Source organism: Strix aluco, chromosome 15 (genome assembly GCF_031877795.1).
Source record: "Strix aluco isolate bStrAlu1 chromosome 15, bStrAlu1.hap1, whole genome shotgun sequence".
Taxonomy (NCBI): Eukaryota; Metazoa; Chordata; class Aves; order Strigiformes; family Strigidae; genus Strix; species Strix aluco.
Window position 1 is genome coordinate 1,959,969 of NC_133945.1, and position 17,255 is coordinate 1,977,223.

A 17,255-nucleotide genomic window follows, 5' to 3' on the forward strand; every position below is an offset into this window, starting at 1 on the left:
CAGAATCGCTTTTGTGCAGAAAACACTAACACTTGTTCAGAACAAAATAAAGCACAGAGCCCCAGATTTGATGTTGTCCTGGAGAGCTTGCAGAGCACTGGGGAAAGGCAGGCAGAGAATTCCCTGCTAGCACCTTCTCTGTGCCTGGGAAGCAGAAGTGTTCACATTGCTTCGCAGAATCGCTTTTGTGCAGAAACAGTAACACTTGTTCAGAACGAAAGAAAGCACAGAGCCCCAGATTTTCTGTTGTCCTGGAGAGCTTGCAGAGCACTGGGGAAAGGCAGGCAGAGAATTCCCTGCTAGCACCTTCTCTGGGCCTGGGAAGCAGAAGTGTTCACATTGCTTCGCAGAATCGCTTTTGTGCAGAAAACAGTAACACTTGTTCAGAATGAAAGAAAGCACAGAGCCCCAGATTTGATGTTGTCCTGGAGAGCTTGCAGAGCACTGGGGAAAGGCAGGCAGAGAATTCCCTGCTAGCACCTTCTCTGTGCCTGCGAAGCAGAAGTGTTCACATTGCTTCGCAGAATCGCTTTTCTGCAGAAAACACTAACACTTGTTCAGAACAAAATATAGCACAGAGCCCCAGATTTGCTGTTGTCCTGGAGAGCTTGCAGAGCAGTGGGGAAAGGCAGGCAGAGAATTCCCTGCTAGCACCTTCTCTGTGTCTGCACAGCAGAAGTGTTCACATTGCTTCGCAGAATCGCTTTTCTGCAGAAAACACTAACACTTGTTCAGAACGAAAGAAAGCACAGAGCCCCAGATTTTCTGTTGTCCTGGAGAGCTTGCAGAGCACTGGGGAAAGGCAGGCAGAGAATTCCCTGCTAGCACCTTCTCTGTGCCTGGGAAGCAGAAGTGTTCACATTGCTTCGCAGAATCGCTTTTGTGCAGAAAACACTAACACTTGTTCAGAATGAAAGAAAGCACAGAGCCCCAGATTTTCTGTTGTCCTGGAGAGCTTGCAGAGCACTGGGGAAAGGCAGGCAGAGAATTCCCTGCTAGCACCTTCTCTGTGCCTGCGAAGCAGAAGTGTTCACATTGCTTCGCAGAATCGCTTTTCTGCAGAAAACACTAACACTTGTTCAGAACGAAAGAAAGCACAGAGCCCCAGATTTTATGTTGTCCTGGAGAGCTTGCAGAGCACTGGGGAAAGGCAGGCAGAGAATTTCCTGCTAGCACCTTCTCTGTGCCTGGGAAGCAGAAGTGTTCACATTCTTTCGCAGAGTCGCTTTTGTGCAGAAAACCATAACACTTGTTCAGAACGAAAGAAAGCACAGAGCCCCAGATTTGCTGTTGTCTTGGAGAGCTTGCAGAGCACTGTGGAAAGGCAGGCAGGGAATTCCCTGCTAGCACCTTCTCTGTGTCTGGGAAGCAGAAGTGTTCACATTGCTTCGCAGAATCGCTTTTGTGCAGAAAACACTAACACCTGTTCAGAACGAAAGAAAGCACAGAGCCCCAGATTTTCTGTTCTCCTGGAGAGCTTGCAGAGCACTGGGGAAAGGCAGGCAGAGAATTCCCTGCTAGCACCTTCTCTGTGCCTGGGAAGCAGAAGTGTTCACATTGCTTCGCAGAATCGCTTTTGTGCAGAAAACACTTACACTTGTTCAGAACGAAAGAAAGCACAGAGCCCCAGATTTTATGTTGTCCTGGAGAGCTTGCAGAGCAGTGGGGAAAGGCAGGCAGAGAATTCCCTGCTAGCACCTTCTCTGTGCCTGGGAAGCAGAAGTGTTCACATTGCTTCGCAGAATCGCTTTTCTGCAGAAAACACTAACACTTGTTCAGAACGAAAGAAAGCACAGAGCCCCAGATTTTATGTTGTCCTGGAGAGCTTGCAGAGCACTGGGGAAAGGCAGGCAGAGAATTCCCTGCTAGCACCTTCTCTGGGCCTGGGAAGCAGAAGTGTTCACATTGCTTCGCAGAATCGCTTTTGTGCAGAAACAGTAACACTTGTTCAGAACAAAAGAAAGAACAGAGACGCAGAGTTGCTGTTGTCCTGGAGAGCTTGCAGAGCACTGGGGAAAGGCAGGCAGAGAATTCCCTGCTAGCAACTTCTCTGTGTCTGGGAAGCAGAAGTGTTCACATTGCTTCGCAGAATCGCTTTTGTGCAGAAAACAGTAACACTTGTTCAGAACGAAAGAAAGCACAGAGCCCCAGATTTGCTGTTGTCCTGGAGAGCTTGCAGAGCACTGGGGAAAGGCAGGCAGAGAATTCCCTGCTAGCACCTTCTCTGTGCCTGGGAAGCAGAAGTGTTCACATTGCTTCGCAGAATCGCTTTTGTGCAGAAAACAGTAACACTTGTTCAGAACAAAAGAAAGAACAGAGCCCCAGATTTGAAGTTGCCGTCGACAGCTTGCAGAGCACTGGGGAAAGGCAGGCAGAGAATTCCCTGCTAGCACCTTCTCTGTGTCTGGGAAGCAGAAGTGTTCACATTGCTTCGCAGAAACTCTTTTCTGTAGAAAACACTAACACTTGTTCAGAACGAAAGAAAGCACAGAGCCCCAGATTTTCTGTTGTCCTGGAGAGCTTGCAGAGCACTGGGGAAAGGCAGGCAGAGAATTCCCTACTAGCACCTTCTCTGTGCCTGGGAAGCAGAAGTGTTCACATTGCTTCGCAGAATCGCTTTTGTGCAGAAAACACTAACACTTGTTCAGAACGAAAGAAAGCACAGAGCCCCAGATTTGCTGTTGCCCTGGAGAGCTTGCAGAGCACTGGGGAAAGGCAGGCAGAGAATTCCCTGCTAGCACCTTCTCTGTGTCTGGGAAGCAGAAGTGTTCACATTGCTTCGCAGAATCGCTTTTCTGCAGAAAACACTAATACTTGTTCAGAACGAAAGAAAGCACAGAGCCCCAGATTTTATGTTGTCCTGGAGAGCTTGCAGAGCACTGGGGAAAGGCAGGCAGAGAATTCCCTGCTAGCACCTTCTCTGTGTCTGGGAAGCAGAAGTGTTCACATTGCTTCGCAGAATCGCTTTTGTGCAGAAAACACTAACACTTGTTCAGAACAAAAGAAAGAACAGAGCCCCAGATTTGCTGTTGTCCTGGAGAGCTTGCAGAGCACTGGGGAAAGGCAGGCAGAGAATTCCCTGCTAGCACCTTCTCTGTGTCTGCACAGCAGAAGTGTTCACATTGCTTCGCAGAATCGCTTTCCTGCAGAAAACACTAACACTTGTTCAGAACGAAAGAAAGCACAGAGCCCCAGATTTGATGTTGTCCTGGAGAGCTTGCAGAGCACTGGGGAAAGGCAGGCAGAGAATTCCCTGCTAGCACCTTCTCTGTGCCTGGGAAGCAGAAGTGTTCACATTGCTTCGCAGAATCGCTTTTGTGCAGAAAACAGTAACACTTGTTCAGAATGAAAGAAAGCACAGAGCCCCAGATTTGATGTTGTCCTGGAGAGCTTGCAGAGCACTGGGGAAAGGCAGGCAGAGAATTCCCTGCTAGCACCTTCTCTGTGCCTGCGAAGCAGAAGTGTTCACATTGCTTCGCAGAATCGCTTTTCTGCAGAAAACACTAACACTTGTTCAGAACGAAAGAAAGCACAGAGCCCCAGATTTTATGTTGTCCTGGAGAGCTTGCAGAGCACTGGGGAAAGGCAGGCAGAGAATTTCCTGCTAGCACCTTCTCTGTGCCTGGGAAGCAGAAGTGTTCACATTGCTTCGCAGAATCGCTTTTGTGCAGAAAACCATAACACTTGTTCAGAACGAAAGAAAGCACAGAGCCCCAGATTTGCTGTTGTCTTGGAGAGCTTGCAGAGCACTGTGGAAAGGCAGGCAGGGAATTCCCTGCTAGCACCTTCTCTGTGTCTGGGAAGCAGAAGTGTTCACATTGCTTCGCAGAATCGCTTTTGTGCAGAAAACACTAACACCTGTTCAGAACGAAAGAAAGCACAGAGCCCCAGATTTTCTGTTCTCCTGGAGAGCTTGCAGAGCACTGGGGAAAGGCAGGCAGAGAATTCCCTGCTAGCACCTTCTCTGTGCCTGGGAAGCAGAAGTGTTCACATTGCTTCGCAGAATCGCTTTTGTGCAGAAAACACTTACACTTGTTCAGAACGAAAGAAAGCACAGAGCCCCAGATTTTATGTTGTCCTGGAGAGCTTGCAGAGCAGTGGGGAAAGGCAGGCAGAGAATTCCCTGCTAGCACCTTCTCTGTGCCTGGGAAGCAGAAGTGTTCACATTGCTTCGCAGAATCGCTTTTCTGCAGAAAACACTAACACTTGTTCAGAACGAAAGAAAGCACAGAGCCCCAGATTTTATGTTGTCCTGGAGAGCTTGCAGAGCACTGGGGAAAGGCAGGCAGAGAATTCCCTGCTAGCACCTTCTCTGGGCCTGGGAAGCAGAAGTGTTCACATTGCTTCGCAGAATCGCTTTTGTGCAGAAACAGTAACACTTGTTCAGAACAAAAGAAAGAACAGAGACGCAGAGTTGCTGTTGTCCTGGAGAGCTTGCAGAGCACTGGGGAAAGGCAGGCAGAGAATTCCCTGCTAGCAACTTCTCTGTGTCTGGGAAGCAGAAGTGTTCACATTGCTTCGCAGAATCGCTTTTGTGCAGAAAACAGTAACACTTGTTCAGAACGAAAGAAAGCACAGAGCCCCAGATTTGCTGTTGTCCTGGAGAGCTTGCAGAGCACTGGGGAAAGGCAGGCAGAGAATTCCCTGCTAGCACCTTCTCTGTGCCTGGGAAGCAGAAGTGTTCACATTGCTTCGCAGAATCGCTTTTCTGCAGAAAACACTAACACTTGTTCAGAACGAAAGAAAGCACAGAGCCCCAGATTTTATGTTGTCCTGGAGAGCTTGCAGAGCACTGGGGAAAGGCAGGCAGAGAATTCCCTGCTAGCACCTTCTCTGTGCCTGGGAAGCAGAAGTGTTCACATTCTTTCGCAGAGTCGCTTTTGTGCAGAAAACCATAACACTTGTTCAGAACGAAAGAAAGCACAGAGCCCCAGATTTGCTGTTGTCTTGGAGAGCTTGCAGAGCACTGGGGAAAGGCAGGCAGGGAATTCCCTGCTAGCACCTTCTCTGTGTCTGGGAAGCAGAAGTGTTCACATTGCTTCGCAGAATCGCTTTTGTGCAGAAAACACTAACACCTGTTCAGAACGAAAGAAAGCACAGAGCCCCAGATTTTATGTTGTTCTGGAGAGCTTGCAGAGCACTGGGGAAAGGCAGGCAGAGAATTCCCTGCTAGCACCTTCTCTGTGCCTGGGAAGCAGAAGTGTTCACATTGCTTCGCAGAATCGCTTTTCTGCAGAAAACACTAACACTTGTTCAGAACGAAATAAAGCACAGAGCCCCAGATTTGCTGTTGTCCTGGAGAGCTTGCAGAGCAGTGGGGAAAGGCAGGCAGAGAATTCCCTGCTAGCACCTTCTCTGTGCCTGGGAAGCAGAAGTGTTCACATTGCTTCGCAGAATCGCTTTTCTGCAGAAAACACTAACACTTGTTCAGAACGAAAGAAAGCACAGAGCCCCAGATTTTATGTTGTCCTGGAGAGCTTGCAGAGCACTGGGGAAAGGCAGGCAGAGAATTCCCTGCTAGCACCTTCTCTGGGCCTGGGAAGCAGAAGTGTTCACATTGCTTCGCAGAATCGCTTTTGTGCAGAAAACCCTAACACTTGTTCAGAACAAAAGAAAGCACAGAGCCCCAGATTTTCTGTTGCCCTGGAGAGCATGCAGAGCACTGGGGAAAGCCAGGCAGGGAATTCCCTGCTAGCACCTTCTCTGTGCCTGGGAAGCAGAAGTGTTCACATTGCTTCGCAGAATCGCTTTTGTGCAGAAAACACTAACACCTGTTCAGAACGAAAGAAAGCACAGAGCCCCAGATTTTCTGTTCTCCTGGAGAGCTTGCAGAGCACTGGGGAAAGGCAGGCAGAGAATTCCCTGCTAGCACCTTCTCTGTGCCTGGGAAGCAGAAGTGTTCACATTGCTTCGCAGAATCGCTTTTGTGCAGAAAACACTAACACTTGTTCAGAACAAAAGAAAGAACAGAGCCCCAGATTTGCTGTTGTCCTGGAGAGCTTGCAGAGCACTGGGGAAAGGCAGGCAGAGAATTCCCTGCTAGCACCTTCTCTGTGCCTGGGAAGCAGAAGTGTTCACATTGCTTCGCAGAATCGCTTTTGTGCAGAAAACACTAACACTTGTTCAGAACAAAATAAAGCACAGAGCCCCAGATTTGATGTTGTCCTGGAGAGCTTGCAGAGCACTGGGGAAAGGCAGGCAGAGAATTCCCTGCTAGCACCTTCTCTGGGCCTGGGAAGCAGAAGTGTTCACATTGCTTCGCAGAATCGCTTTTGTGCAGAAAACAGTAACACTTGTTCAGAATGAAAGAAAGCACAGAGCCCCAGATTTGATGTTGTCCTGGAGAGCTTGCAGAGCACTGGGGAAAGGCAGGCAGAGAATTCCCTGCTAGCACCTTCTCTGTGCCTGCGAAGCAGAAGTGTTCACATTGCTTCGCAGAATCGCTTTTCTGCAGAAAACACTAACACTTGTTCAGAAAGAAAGAAAGCACAGAGCCCCAGATTTTATGTTGTCCTGGAGAGCTTGCAGAGCACTGGGGAAAGGCAGGCAGAGAATTTCCTGCTAGCACCTTCTCTGTGCCTGGGAAGCAGAAGTGTTCACATTCTTTCGCAGAGTCGCTTTTGTGCAGAAAACCATAACACTTGTTCAGAACGAAAGAAAGCACAGAGCCCCAGATTTGCTGTTGTCTTGGAGAGCTTGCAGAGCACTGGGGAAAGGCAGGCAGGGAATTCCCTGCTAGCACCTTCTCTGTGTCTGGGAAGCAGAAGTGTTCACATTGCTTCGCAGAATCGCTTTTGTGCAGAAAACACTAACACCTGTTCAGAACGAAAGAAAGCACAGAGCCCCAGATTTTATGTTGTTCTGGAGAGCTTGCCGAGCACTGGGGAAAGGCAGGCAGAGAATTCCCTGCTAGCACCTTCTCTGTGCCTGGGAAGCAGAAGTGTTCACATTGCTTCGCAGAATCGCTTTTCTGCAGAAAACACTAACACTTGTTCAGAACAAAAGAAAGCACAGAGCCCCAGATTTTATGTTGTCCTGGAGAGCTTGCAGAGCACTGGGGAAAGGCAGGCAGAGAATTCCCTGCTAGCACCTTCTCTGTGCCTGGGAAGCAGAAGTGTTCACATTGCTTCGCAGAATCGCTTTTGTGCAGAAAACCCTAACACTTGTTCAGAACAAAAGAAAGCACAGAGCCCCAGATTTTCTGTTGCCCTGGAGAGCTTGCAGAGCACTGGGGAAAGCCAGGCAGGGAATTCCCTGCTAGCACCTTCTCTGTGCCTGGGAAGCAGAAGTGTTCACATTGCTTCGCAGAATCGCTTTTGTGCAGAAAACACTAACACCTGTTCAGAACGAAAGAAAGCACAGAGCCCCAGATTTTCTGTTCTCCTGGAGAGCTTGCAGAGCACTGGGGAAAGGCAGGCAGAGAATTCCCTGCTAGCACCTTCTCTGTGCCTGGGAAGCAGAAGTGTTCACATTGCTTCGCAGAATCGCTTTTGTGCAGAAAACACTAACACTTGTTCAGAACAAAAGAAAGAACAGAGCCCCAGATTTGCTGTTGTCCTGGAGAGCTTGCAGAGCACTGGGGAAAGGCAGGCAGAGAATTCCCTGCTAGCACCTTCTCTGTGCCTGGGAAGCAGAAGTGTTCACATTGCTTCGCAGAATCGCTTTTGTGCAGAAAACACTAACACTTGTTCAGAACAAAATAAAGCACAGAGCCCCAGATTTGATGTTGTCCTGGAGAGCTTGCAGAGCACTGGGGAAAGGCAGGCAGAGAATTCCCTGCTAGCACCTTCTCTGTGCCTGGGAAGCAGAAGTGTTCACATTGCTTCGCAGAATCGCTTTTGTGCAGAAACAGTAACACTTGTTCAGAACGAAAGAAAGCACAGAGCCCCAGATTTTCTGTTGTCCTGGAGAGCTTGCAGAGCACTGGGGAAAGGCAGGCAGAGAATTCCCTGCTAGCACCTTCTCTGGGCCTGGGAAGCAGAAGTGTTCACATTGCTTCGCAGAATCGCTTTTGTGCAGAAAACAGTAACACTTGTTCAGAATGAAAGAAAGCACAGAGCCCCAGATTTGATGTTGTCCTGGAGAGCTTGCAGAGCACTGGGGAAAGGCAGGCAGAGAATTCCCTGCTAGCACCTTCTCTGTGCCTGCGAAGCAGAAGTGTTCACATTGCTTCGCAGAATCGCTTTTCTGCAGAAAACACTAACACTTGTTCAGAACAAAATATAGCACAGAGCCCCAGATTTGCTGTTGTCCTGGAGAGCTTGCAGAGCAGTGGGGAAAGGCAGGCAGAGAATTCCCTGCTAGCACCTTCTCTGTGTCTGCACAGCAGAAGTGTTCACATTGCTTCGCAGAATCGCTTTCCTGCAGAAAACACTAACACTTGTTCAGAACGAAAGAAAGCACAGAGCCCCAGATTTTCTGTTGTCCTGGAGAGCTTGCAGAGCACTGGGGAAAGGCAGGCAGAGAATTCCCTGCTAGCACCTTCTCTGGGCCTGGGAAGCAGAAGTGTTCACATTGCTTCGCAGAATCGCTTTTGTGCAGAAAACAGTAACACTTGTTCAGAATGAAAGAAAGCACAGAGCCCCAGATTTGATGTTGTCCTGGAGAGCTTGCAGAGCACTGGGGAAAGGCAGGCAGAGAATTCCCTGCTAGCACCTTCTCTGTGCCTGCGAAGCAGAAGTGTTCACATTGCTTCGCAGAATCGCTTTTCTGCAGAAAACACTAACACTTGTTCAGAACGAAAGAAAGCACAGAGCCCCAGATTTTATGTTGTCCTGGAGAGCTTGCAGAGCACTGGGGAAAGGCAGGCAGAGAATTTCCTGCTAGCACCTTCTCTGTGCCTGGGAAGCAGAAGTGTTCACATTCTTTCGCAGAGTCGCTTTTGTGCAGAAAACCATAACACTTGTTCAGAACGAAAGAAAGCACAGAGCCCCAGATTTGCTGTTGTCTTGGAGAGCTTGCAGAGCACTGTGGAAAGGCAGGCAGGGAATTCCCTGCTAGCACCTTCTCTGGGCCTGGGAAGCAGAAGTGTTCACATTGCTTCGCAGAATCGCTTTTGTGCAGAAAACACTAACACCTGTTCAGAACGAAAGAAAGCACAGAGCCCCAGATTTTCTGTTCTCCTGGAGAGCTTGCAGAGCACTGGGGAAAGGCAGGCAGAGAATTCCCTGCTAGCACCTTCTCTGTGCCTGGGAAGCAGAAGTGTTCACATTGCTTCGCAGAATCGCTTTTGTGCAGAAAACACTTACACTTGTTCAGAACGAAAGAAAGCACAGAGCCCCAGATTTTATGTTGTCCTGGAGAGCTTGCAGAGCAGTGGGGAAAGGCAGGCAGAGAATTCCCTGCTAGCACCTTCTCTGTGCCTGGGAAGCAGAAGTGTTCACATTGCTTCGCAGAATCGCTTTTCTGCAGAAAACACTAACACTTGTTCAGAACGAAAGAAAGCACAGAGCCCCAGATTTTATGTTGTCCTGGAGAGCTTGCAGAGCACTGGGGAAAGGCAGGCAGAGAATTCCCTGCTAGCACCTTCTCTGGGCCTGGGAAGCAGAAGTGTTCACATTGCTTCGCAGAATCGCTTTTGTGCAGAAACAGTAACACTTGTTCAGAACAAAAGAAAGAACAGAGACGCAGAGTTGCTGTTGTCCTGGAGAGCTTGCAGAGCACTGGGGAAAGGCAGGCAGAGAATTCCCTGCTAGCAACTTCTCTGTGTCTGGGAAGCAGAAGTGTTCACATTGCTTCGCAGAATCGCTTTTGTGCAGAAAACACTAACACTTGTTCAGAACGAAAGAAAGCACAGAGCCCCAGATTTGCTGTTGTCCTGGAGAGCTTGCAGAGCACTGGGGAAAGGCAGGCAGAGAATTCCCTGCTAGCACCTTCTCTGTGCCTGGGAAGCAGAAGTGTTCACATTGCTTCGCAGAATCGCTTTTGTGCAGAAAACACTAACACTTGTTCAGAACAAAATAAAGAACAGAGCCCCAGATTTGAAGTTGCCGTCGACAGCTTGCAGAGCACTGGGGAAAGGCAGGCAGAGAATTCCCTGCTAGCACCTTCTCTGTGTCTGGGAAGCAGAAGTGTTCACATTGCTTCGCAGAAACTCTTTTCTGTAGAAAACACTAACACTTGTTCAGAACGAAAGAAAGCACAGAGCCCCAGATTTTCTGTTGTCCTGGAGAGCTTGCAGAGCACTGGGGAAAGGCAGGCAGAGAATTCCCTACTAGCACCTTCTCTGTGCCTGGGAAGCAGAAGTGTTCACATTGCTTCGCAGAATCGCTTTTGTGCAGAAAACACTAACACTTGTTCAGAACGAAAGAAAGCACAGAGCCCCAGATTTGCTGTTGCCCTGGAGAGCTTGCAGAGCACTGGGGAAAGGCAGGCAGAGAATTCCCTGCTAGCACCTTCTCTGTGTCTGGGAAGCAGAAGTGTTCACATTGCTTCGCAGAATCGCTTTTCTGCAGAAAACACTAATACTTGTTCAGAACGAAAGAAAGCACAGAGCCCCAGATTTTATGTTGTCCTGGAGAGCTTGCAGAGCACTGGGGAAAGGCAGGCAGAGAATTCCCTGCTAGCACCTTCTCTGTGTCTGGGAAGCAGAAGTGTTCACATTGCTTCGCAGAATCGCTTTTGTGCAGAAAACACTAACACTTGTTCAGAACAAAAGAAAGAACAGAGCCCCAGATTTGCTGTTGTCCTGGAGAGCTTGCAGAGCACTGGGGAAAGGCAGGCAGAGAATTCCCTGCTAGCACCTTCTCTGTGTCTGCACAGCAGAAGTGTTCACATTGCTTCGCAGAATCGCTTTTGTGCAGAAAACACTAACACTTGTTCAGAACAAAATAAAGCACAGAGCCCCAGATTTGATGTTGTCCTGGAGAGCTTGCAGAGCACTGGGGAAAGGCAGGCAGAGAATTCCCTGCTAGCACCTTCTCTGTGCCTGGGAAGCAGAAGTGTTCACATTGCTTCGCAGAATCGCTTTTGTGCAGAAACAGTAACACTTGTTCAGAACGAAAGAAAGCACAGAGCCCCAGATTTTCTGTTGTCCTGGAGAGCTTGCAGAGCACTGGGGAAAGGCAGGCAGAGAATTCCCTGCTAGCACCTTCTCTGGGCCTGGGAAGCAGAAGTGTTCACATTGCTTCGCAGAATCGCTTTTGTGCAGAAAACAGTAACACTTGTTCAGAATGAAAGAAAGCACAGAGCCCCAGATTTGATGTTGTCCTGGAGAGCTTGCAGAGCACTGGGGAAAGGCAGGCAGAGAATTCCCTGCTAGCACCTTCTCTGTGCCTGCGAAGCAGAAGTGTTCACATTGCTTCGCAGAATCGCTTTTCTGCAGAAAACACTAACACTTGTTCAGAACAAAATATAGCACAGAGCCCCAGATTTGCTGTTGTCCTGGAGAGCTTGCAGAGCAGTGGGGAAAGGCAGGCAGGGAATTCCCTGCTAGCACCTTCTCTGTGTCTGCACAGCAGAAGTGTTCACATTGCTTCGCAGAATCGCTTTCCTGCAGAAAACACTAACACTTGTTCAGAACGAAAGAAAGCACAGAGCCCCAGATTTTCTGTTGTCCTGGAGAGCTTGCAGAGCACTGGGGAAAGGCAGGCAGAGAATTCCCTGCTAGCACCTTCTCTGTGCCTGGGAAGCAGAAGTGTTCACATTGCTTCGCAGAATCGCTTTTGTGCAGAAAACAGTAACACTTGTTCAGAATGAAAGAAAGCACAGAGCCCCAGATTTGATGTTGTCCTGGAGAGCTTGCAGAGCACTGGGGAAAGGCAGGCAGAGAATTCCCTGCTAGCACCTTCTCTGTGCCTGCGAAGCAGAAGTGTTCACATTGCTTCGCAGAATCGCTTTTCTGCAGAAAACACTAACACTTGTTCAGAACGAAAGAAAGCACAGAGCCCCAGATTTTATGTTGTCCTGGAGAGCTTGCAGAGCACTGGGGAAAGGCAGGCAGAGAATTTCCTGCTAGCACCTTCTCTGTGCCTGGGAAGCAGAAGTGTTCACATTCTTTCGCAGAGTCGCTTTTGTGCAGAAAACCATAACACTTGTTCAGAACGAAAGAAAGCACAGAGCCCCAGATTTGCTGTTGTCTTGGAGAGCTTGCAGAGCACTGTGGAAAGGCAGGCAGGGAATTCCCTGCTAGCACCTTCTCTGTGTCTGGGAAGCAGAAGTGTTCACATTGCTTCGCAGAATCGCTTTTGTGCAGAAAACACTAACACCTGTTCAGAACGAAAGAAAGCACAGAGCCCCAGATTTTCTGTTCTCCTGGAGAGCTTGCAGAGCACTGGGGAAAGGCAGGCAGAGAATTCCCTGCTAGCACCTTCTCTGTGCCTGGGAAGCAGAAGTGTTCACATTGCTTCGCAGAATCGCTTTTGTGCAGAAAACACTTACACTTGTTCAGAACGAAAGAAAGCACAGAGCCCCAGATTTTATGTTGTCCTGGAGAGCTTGCAGAGCAGTGGGGAAAGGCAGGCAGAGAATTCCCTGCTAGCACCTTCTCTGTGCCTGGGAAGCAGAAGTGTTCACATTGCTTCGCAGAATCGCTTTTCTGCAGAAAACACTAACACTTGTTCAGAACGAAAGAAAGCACAGAGCCCCAGATTTTATGTTGTCCTGGAGAGCTTGCAGAGCACTGGGGAAAGGCAGGCAGAGAATTCCCTGCTAGCACCTTCTCTGGGCCTGGGAAGCAGAAGTGTTCACATTGCTTCGCAGAATCGCTTTTGTGCAGAAACAGTAACACTTGTTCAGAACAAAAGAAAGAACAGAGACGCAGAGTTGCTGTTGTCCTGGAGAGCTTGCAGAGCACTGGGGAAAGGCAGGCAGAGAATTCCCTGCTAGCAACTTCTCTGTGCCTGGGAAGCAGAAGTGTTCACATTGCTTCGCAGAATCGCTTTTGTGCAGAAAACAGTAACACTTGTTCAGAACGAAAGAAAGCACAGAGCCCCAGATTTGCTGTTGTCCTGGAGAGCTTGCAGAGCACTGGGGAAAGGCAGGCAGAGAATTCCCTGCTAGCACCTTCTCTGTGCCTGGGAAGCAGAAGTGTTCACATTGCTTCGCAGAATCGCTTTTGTGCAGAAAACACTAACACTTGTTCAGAACAAAATAAAGAACAGAGCCCCAGATTTGAAGTTGCCGTCGACAGCTTGCAGAGCACTGGGGAAAGGCAGGCAGAGAATTCCCTGCTAGCACCTTCTCTGTGTCTGGGAAGCAGAAGTGTTCACATTGCTTCGCAGAAACTCTTTTCTGTAGAAAACACTAACACTTGTTCAGAACGAAAGAAAGCACAGAGCCCCAGATTTTCTGTTGTCCTGGAGAGCTTGCAGAGCACTGGGGAAAGGCAGGCAGAGAATTCCCTACTAGCACCTTCTCTGTGCCTGGGAAGCAGAAGTGTTCACATTGCTTCGCAGAATCGCTTTTGTGCAGAAAACACTAACACTTGTTCAGAACGAAAGAAAGCACAGAGCCCCAGATTTGCTGTTGCCCTGGAGAGCTTGCAGAGCACTGGGGAAAGGCAGGCAGAGAATTCCCTGCTAGCACCTTCTCTGTGTCTGGGAAGCAGAAGTGTTCACATTGCTTCGCAGAATCGCTTTTCTGCAGAAAACACTAATACTTGTTCAGAACGAAAGAAAGCACAGAGCCCCAGATTTTATGTTGTCCTGGAGAGCTTGCAGAGCACTGGGGAAAGGCAGGCAGAGAATTCCCTGCTAGCACCTTCTCTGTGTCTGGGAAGCAGAAGTGTTCACATTGCTTCGCAGAATCGCTTTTGTGCAGAAAACACTAACACTTGTTCAGAACAAAAGAAAGAACAGAGCCCCAGATTTGCTGTTGTCCTGGAGAGCTTGCAGAGCACTGGGGAAAGGCAGGCAGAGAATTCCCTGCTAGCACCTTCTCTGTGTCTGCACAGCAGAAGTGTTCACATTGCTTCGCAGAATCGCTTTCCTGCAGAAAACACTAACACTTGTTCAGAACGAAAGAAAGCACAGAGCCCCAGATTTTCTGTTGTCCTGGAGAGCTTGCAGAGCACTGGGGAAAGGCAGGCAGAGAATTCCCTGCTAGCACCTTCTCTGGGCCTGGGAAGCAGAAGTGTTCACATTGCTTCGCAGAATCGCTTTTGTGCAGAAAACAGTAACACTTGTTCAGAATGAAAGAAAGCACAGAGCCCCAGATTTGATGTTGTCCTGGAGAGCTTGCAGAGCACTGGGGAAAGGCAGGCAGAGAATTCCCTGCTAGCACCTTCTCTGTGCCTGCGAAGCAGAAGTGTTCACATTGCTTCGCAGAATCGCTTTTCTGCAGAAAACACTAACACTTGTTCAGAAAGAAAGAAAGCACAGAGCCCCAGATTTTATGTTGTCCTGGAGAGCTTGCAGAGCACTGGGGAAAGGCAGGCAGAGAATTTCCTGCTAGCACCTTCTCTGTGCCTGGGAAGCAGAAGTGTTCACATTCTTTCGCAGAGTCGCTTTTGTGCAGAAAACCATAACACTTGTTCAGAACGAAAGAAAGCACAGAGCCCCAGATTTGCTGTTGTCTTGGAGAGCTTGCAGAGCACTGGGGAAAGGCAGGCAGGGAATTCCCTGCTAGCACCTTCTCTGTGTCTGGGAAGCAGAAGTGTTCACATTGCTTCGCAGAATCGCTTTTGTGCAGAAAACACTAACACCTGTTCAGAACGAAAGAAAGCACAGAGCCCCAGATTTTATGTTGTTCTGGAGATCTTGCAGAGCACTGGGGAAAGGCAGGCAGAGAATTCCCTGCTAGCACCTTCTCTGTGCCTGGGAAGCAGAAGTGTTCACATTGCTTCGCAGAATCGCTTTTCTGCAGAAAACACTAACACTTGTTCAGAACGAAAGAAAGCACAGAGCCCCAGATTTGCTGTTGTCCTGGAGAGCTTGCAGAGCAGTGGGGAAAGGCAGGCAGAGAATTCCCTGCTAGCACCTTCTCTGTGCCTGGGAAGCAGAAGTGTTCACATTGCTTCGCAGAATCGCTTTTCTGCAGAAAACACTAACACTTGTTCAGAACGAAAGAAAGCACAGAGCCCCAGATTTTATGTTGTCCTGGAGAGCTTGCAGAGCACTGGGGAAAGGCAGGCAGAGAATTCCCTGCTAGCACCTTCTCTGGGCCTGGGAAGCAGAAGTGTTCACATTGCTTCGCAGAATCGCTTTTGTGCAGAAAACCCTAACACTTGTTCAGAACAAAAGAAAGCACAGAGCCCCAGATTTTCTGTTGCCCTGGAGAGCATGCAGAGCACTGGGGAAAGCCAGGCAGGGAATTCCCTGCTAGCACCTTCTCTGTGCCTGGGAAGCAGAAGTGTTCACATTGCTTCGCAGAATCGCTTTTGTGCAGAAAACACTAACACCTGTTCAGAACGAAAGAAAGCACAGAGCCCCAGATTTTATGTTGTTCTGGAGAGCTTGCAGAGCACTGGGGAAAGGCAGGCAGAGAATTCCCTGCTAGCACCTTCTCTGTGCCTGGGAAGCAGAAGTGTTCACATTGCTTCGCAGAATCGCTTTTGTGCAGAAAACAGTAACACTTGTTCAGAACAAAAGAAAGAACAGAGCCCCAGATTTGCTGTTGTCCTGGAGAGCTTGCAGAGCACTGGGGAAAGGCAGGCAGAGAATTCCCTGCTAGCACCTTCTCTGTGCCTGGGAAGAAGAAGTGTTCACATTGCTTCGCAGAATCGCTTTTGTGCAGAAAACACTAACACTTGTTCAGAACAAAATAAAGCACAGAGCCCCAGATTTGATGTTGTCCTGGAGAGCTTGCAGAGCACTGGGGAAAGGCAGGCAGAGAATTCCCTGCTAGCACCTTCTCTGTGCCTGGGAAGCAGAAGTGTTCACATTGCTTCGCAGAATCGCTTTTGTGCAGAAAACACTAACACTTGTTCAGAACAAAAGAAAGCACAGAGCCCCAGATTTGCTGTTGTCCTGGAGAGCTTGCAGAGCACTGGGGAAAGGCAGGCAGAGAATTCCCTGCTAGCACCTTCTCTGTGCCTGGGAAGCAGAAGTGTTCACATTGCTTCGCAGAATCGCTTTTGTGCAGAAAACACTAACACTTGTTCAGAATGAAAGAAAGCACAGAGCCCCAGATTTGATGTTGTCCTGGAGAGCTTGCAGAGCACTGGGGAAAGGCAGGCAGACAATTCCCTGCTAGCACCTTCTCTGTGCCTGCGAAGCAGAAGTGTTCACATTGCTTCGCAGAATCGCTTTTCTGCAGAAAACACTAACACTTGTTCAGAACAAAATATAGCACAGAGCCCCAGATTTGCTGTTGTCCTGGAGAGCTTGCAGAGCAGTGGGGAAAGGCAGGCAGAGAATTCCCTGCTAGCACCTTCTCTGTGTCTGCACAGCAGAAGTGTTCACATTGCTTCGCAGAATCGCTTTTGTGCAGAAAACACTAACACTTGTTCAGAACGAAAGAAAGCACAGAGCCCCAGATTTTCTGTTCTCCTGGAGAGCTTGCAGAGCACTGGGGAAAGGCAGGCAGAGAATTCCCTGCTAGCACCTTCTCTGGGCCTGGGAAGCAGAAGTGTTCACATTGCTTCGCAGAATCGCTTTTGTGCAGAAAACAGTAACACTTGTTCAGAATGAAAGAAAGCACAGAGCCCCAGATTTGATGTTGTCCTGGAGAGCTTGCAGAGCACTGGGGAAAGGCAGGCAGAGAATTCCCTGCTAGCACCTTCTCTGTGCCTGCGAAGCAGAAGTGTTCACATTGCTTCGCAGAATCGCTTTTCTGCAGAAAACACTAACACTTGTTCAGAACGAAAGAAAGCACAGAGCCCCAGATTTTATGTTGTCCTGGAGAGCTTGCAGAGCACTGGGGAAAGGCAGGCAGAGAATTTCCTGCTAGCACCTTCTCTGTGCCTGGGAAGCAGAAGTGTTCACATTCTTTCGCAGAGTCGCTTTTGTGCAGAAAACCATAACACTTGTTCAGAACGAAAGAAAGCACAGAGCCCCAGATTTGCTGTTGTCTTGGAGAGCTTGCAGAGCACTGTGGAAAGGCAGGCAGGGAATTCCCTGCTAGCACCTTCTCTGTGTCTGGGAAGCAGAAGTGTTCACATTGCTTCGCAGAATCGCTTTTGTGCAGAAAACACTAACACCTGTTCAGAACGAAAGAAAGCACAGAGCCCCAGATTTTCTGTTCTCCTGGAGAGCTTGCAGAGCACTGGGGAAAGGCAGGCAGAGAATTCCCTGCTAGCACCTTCTCTGTGCCTGGGAAGCAGAAGTGTTCACATTGCTTCGCAGAATCGCTTTTGTGCAGAAAACACTTACACTTGT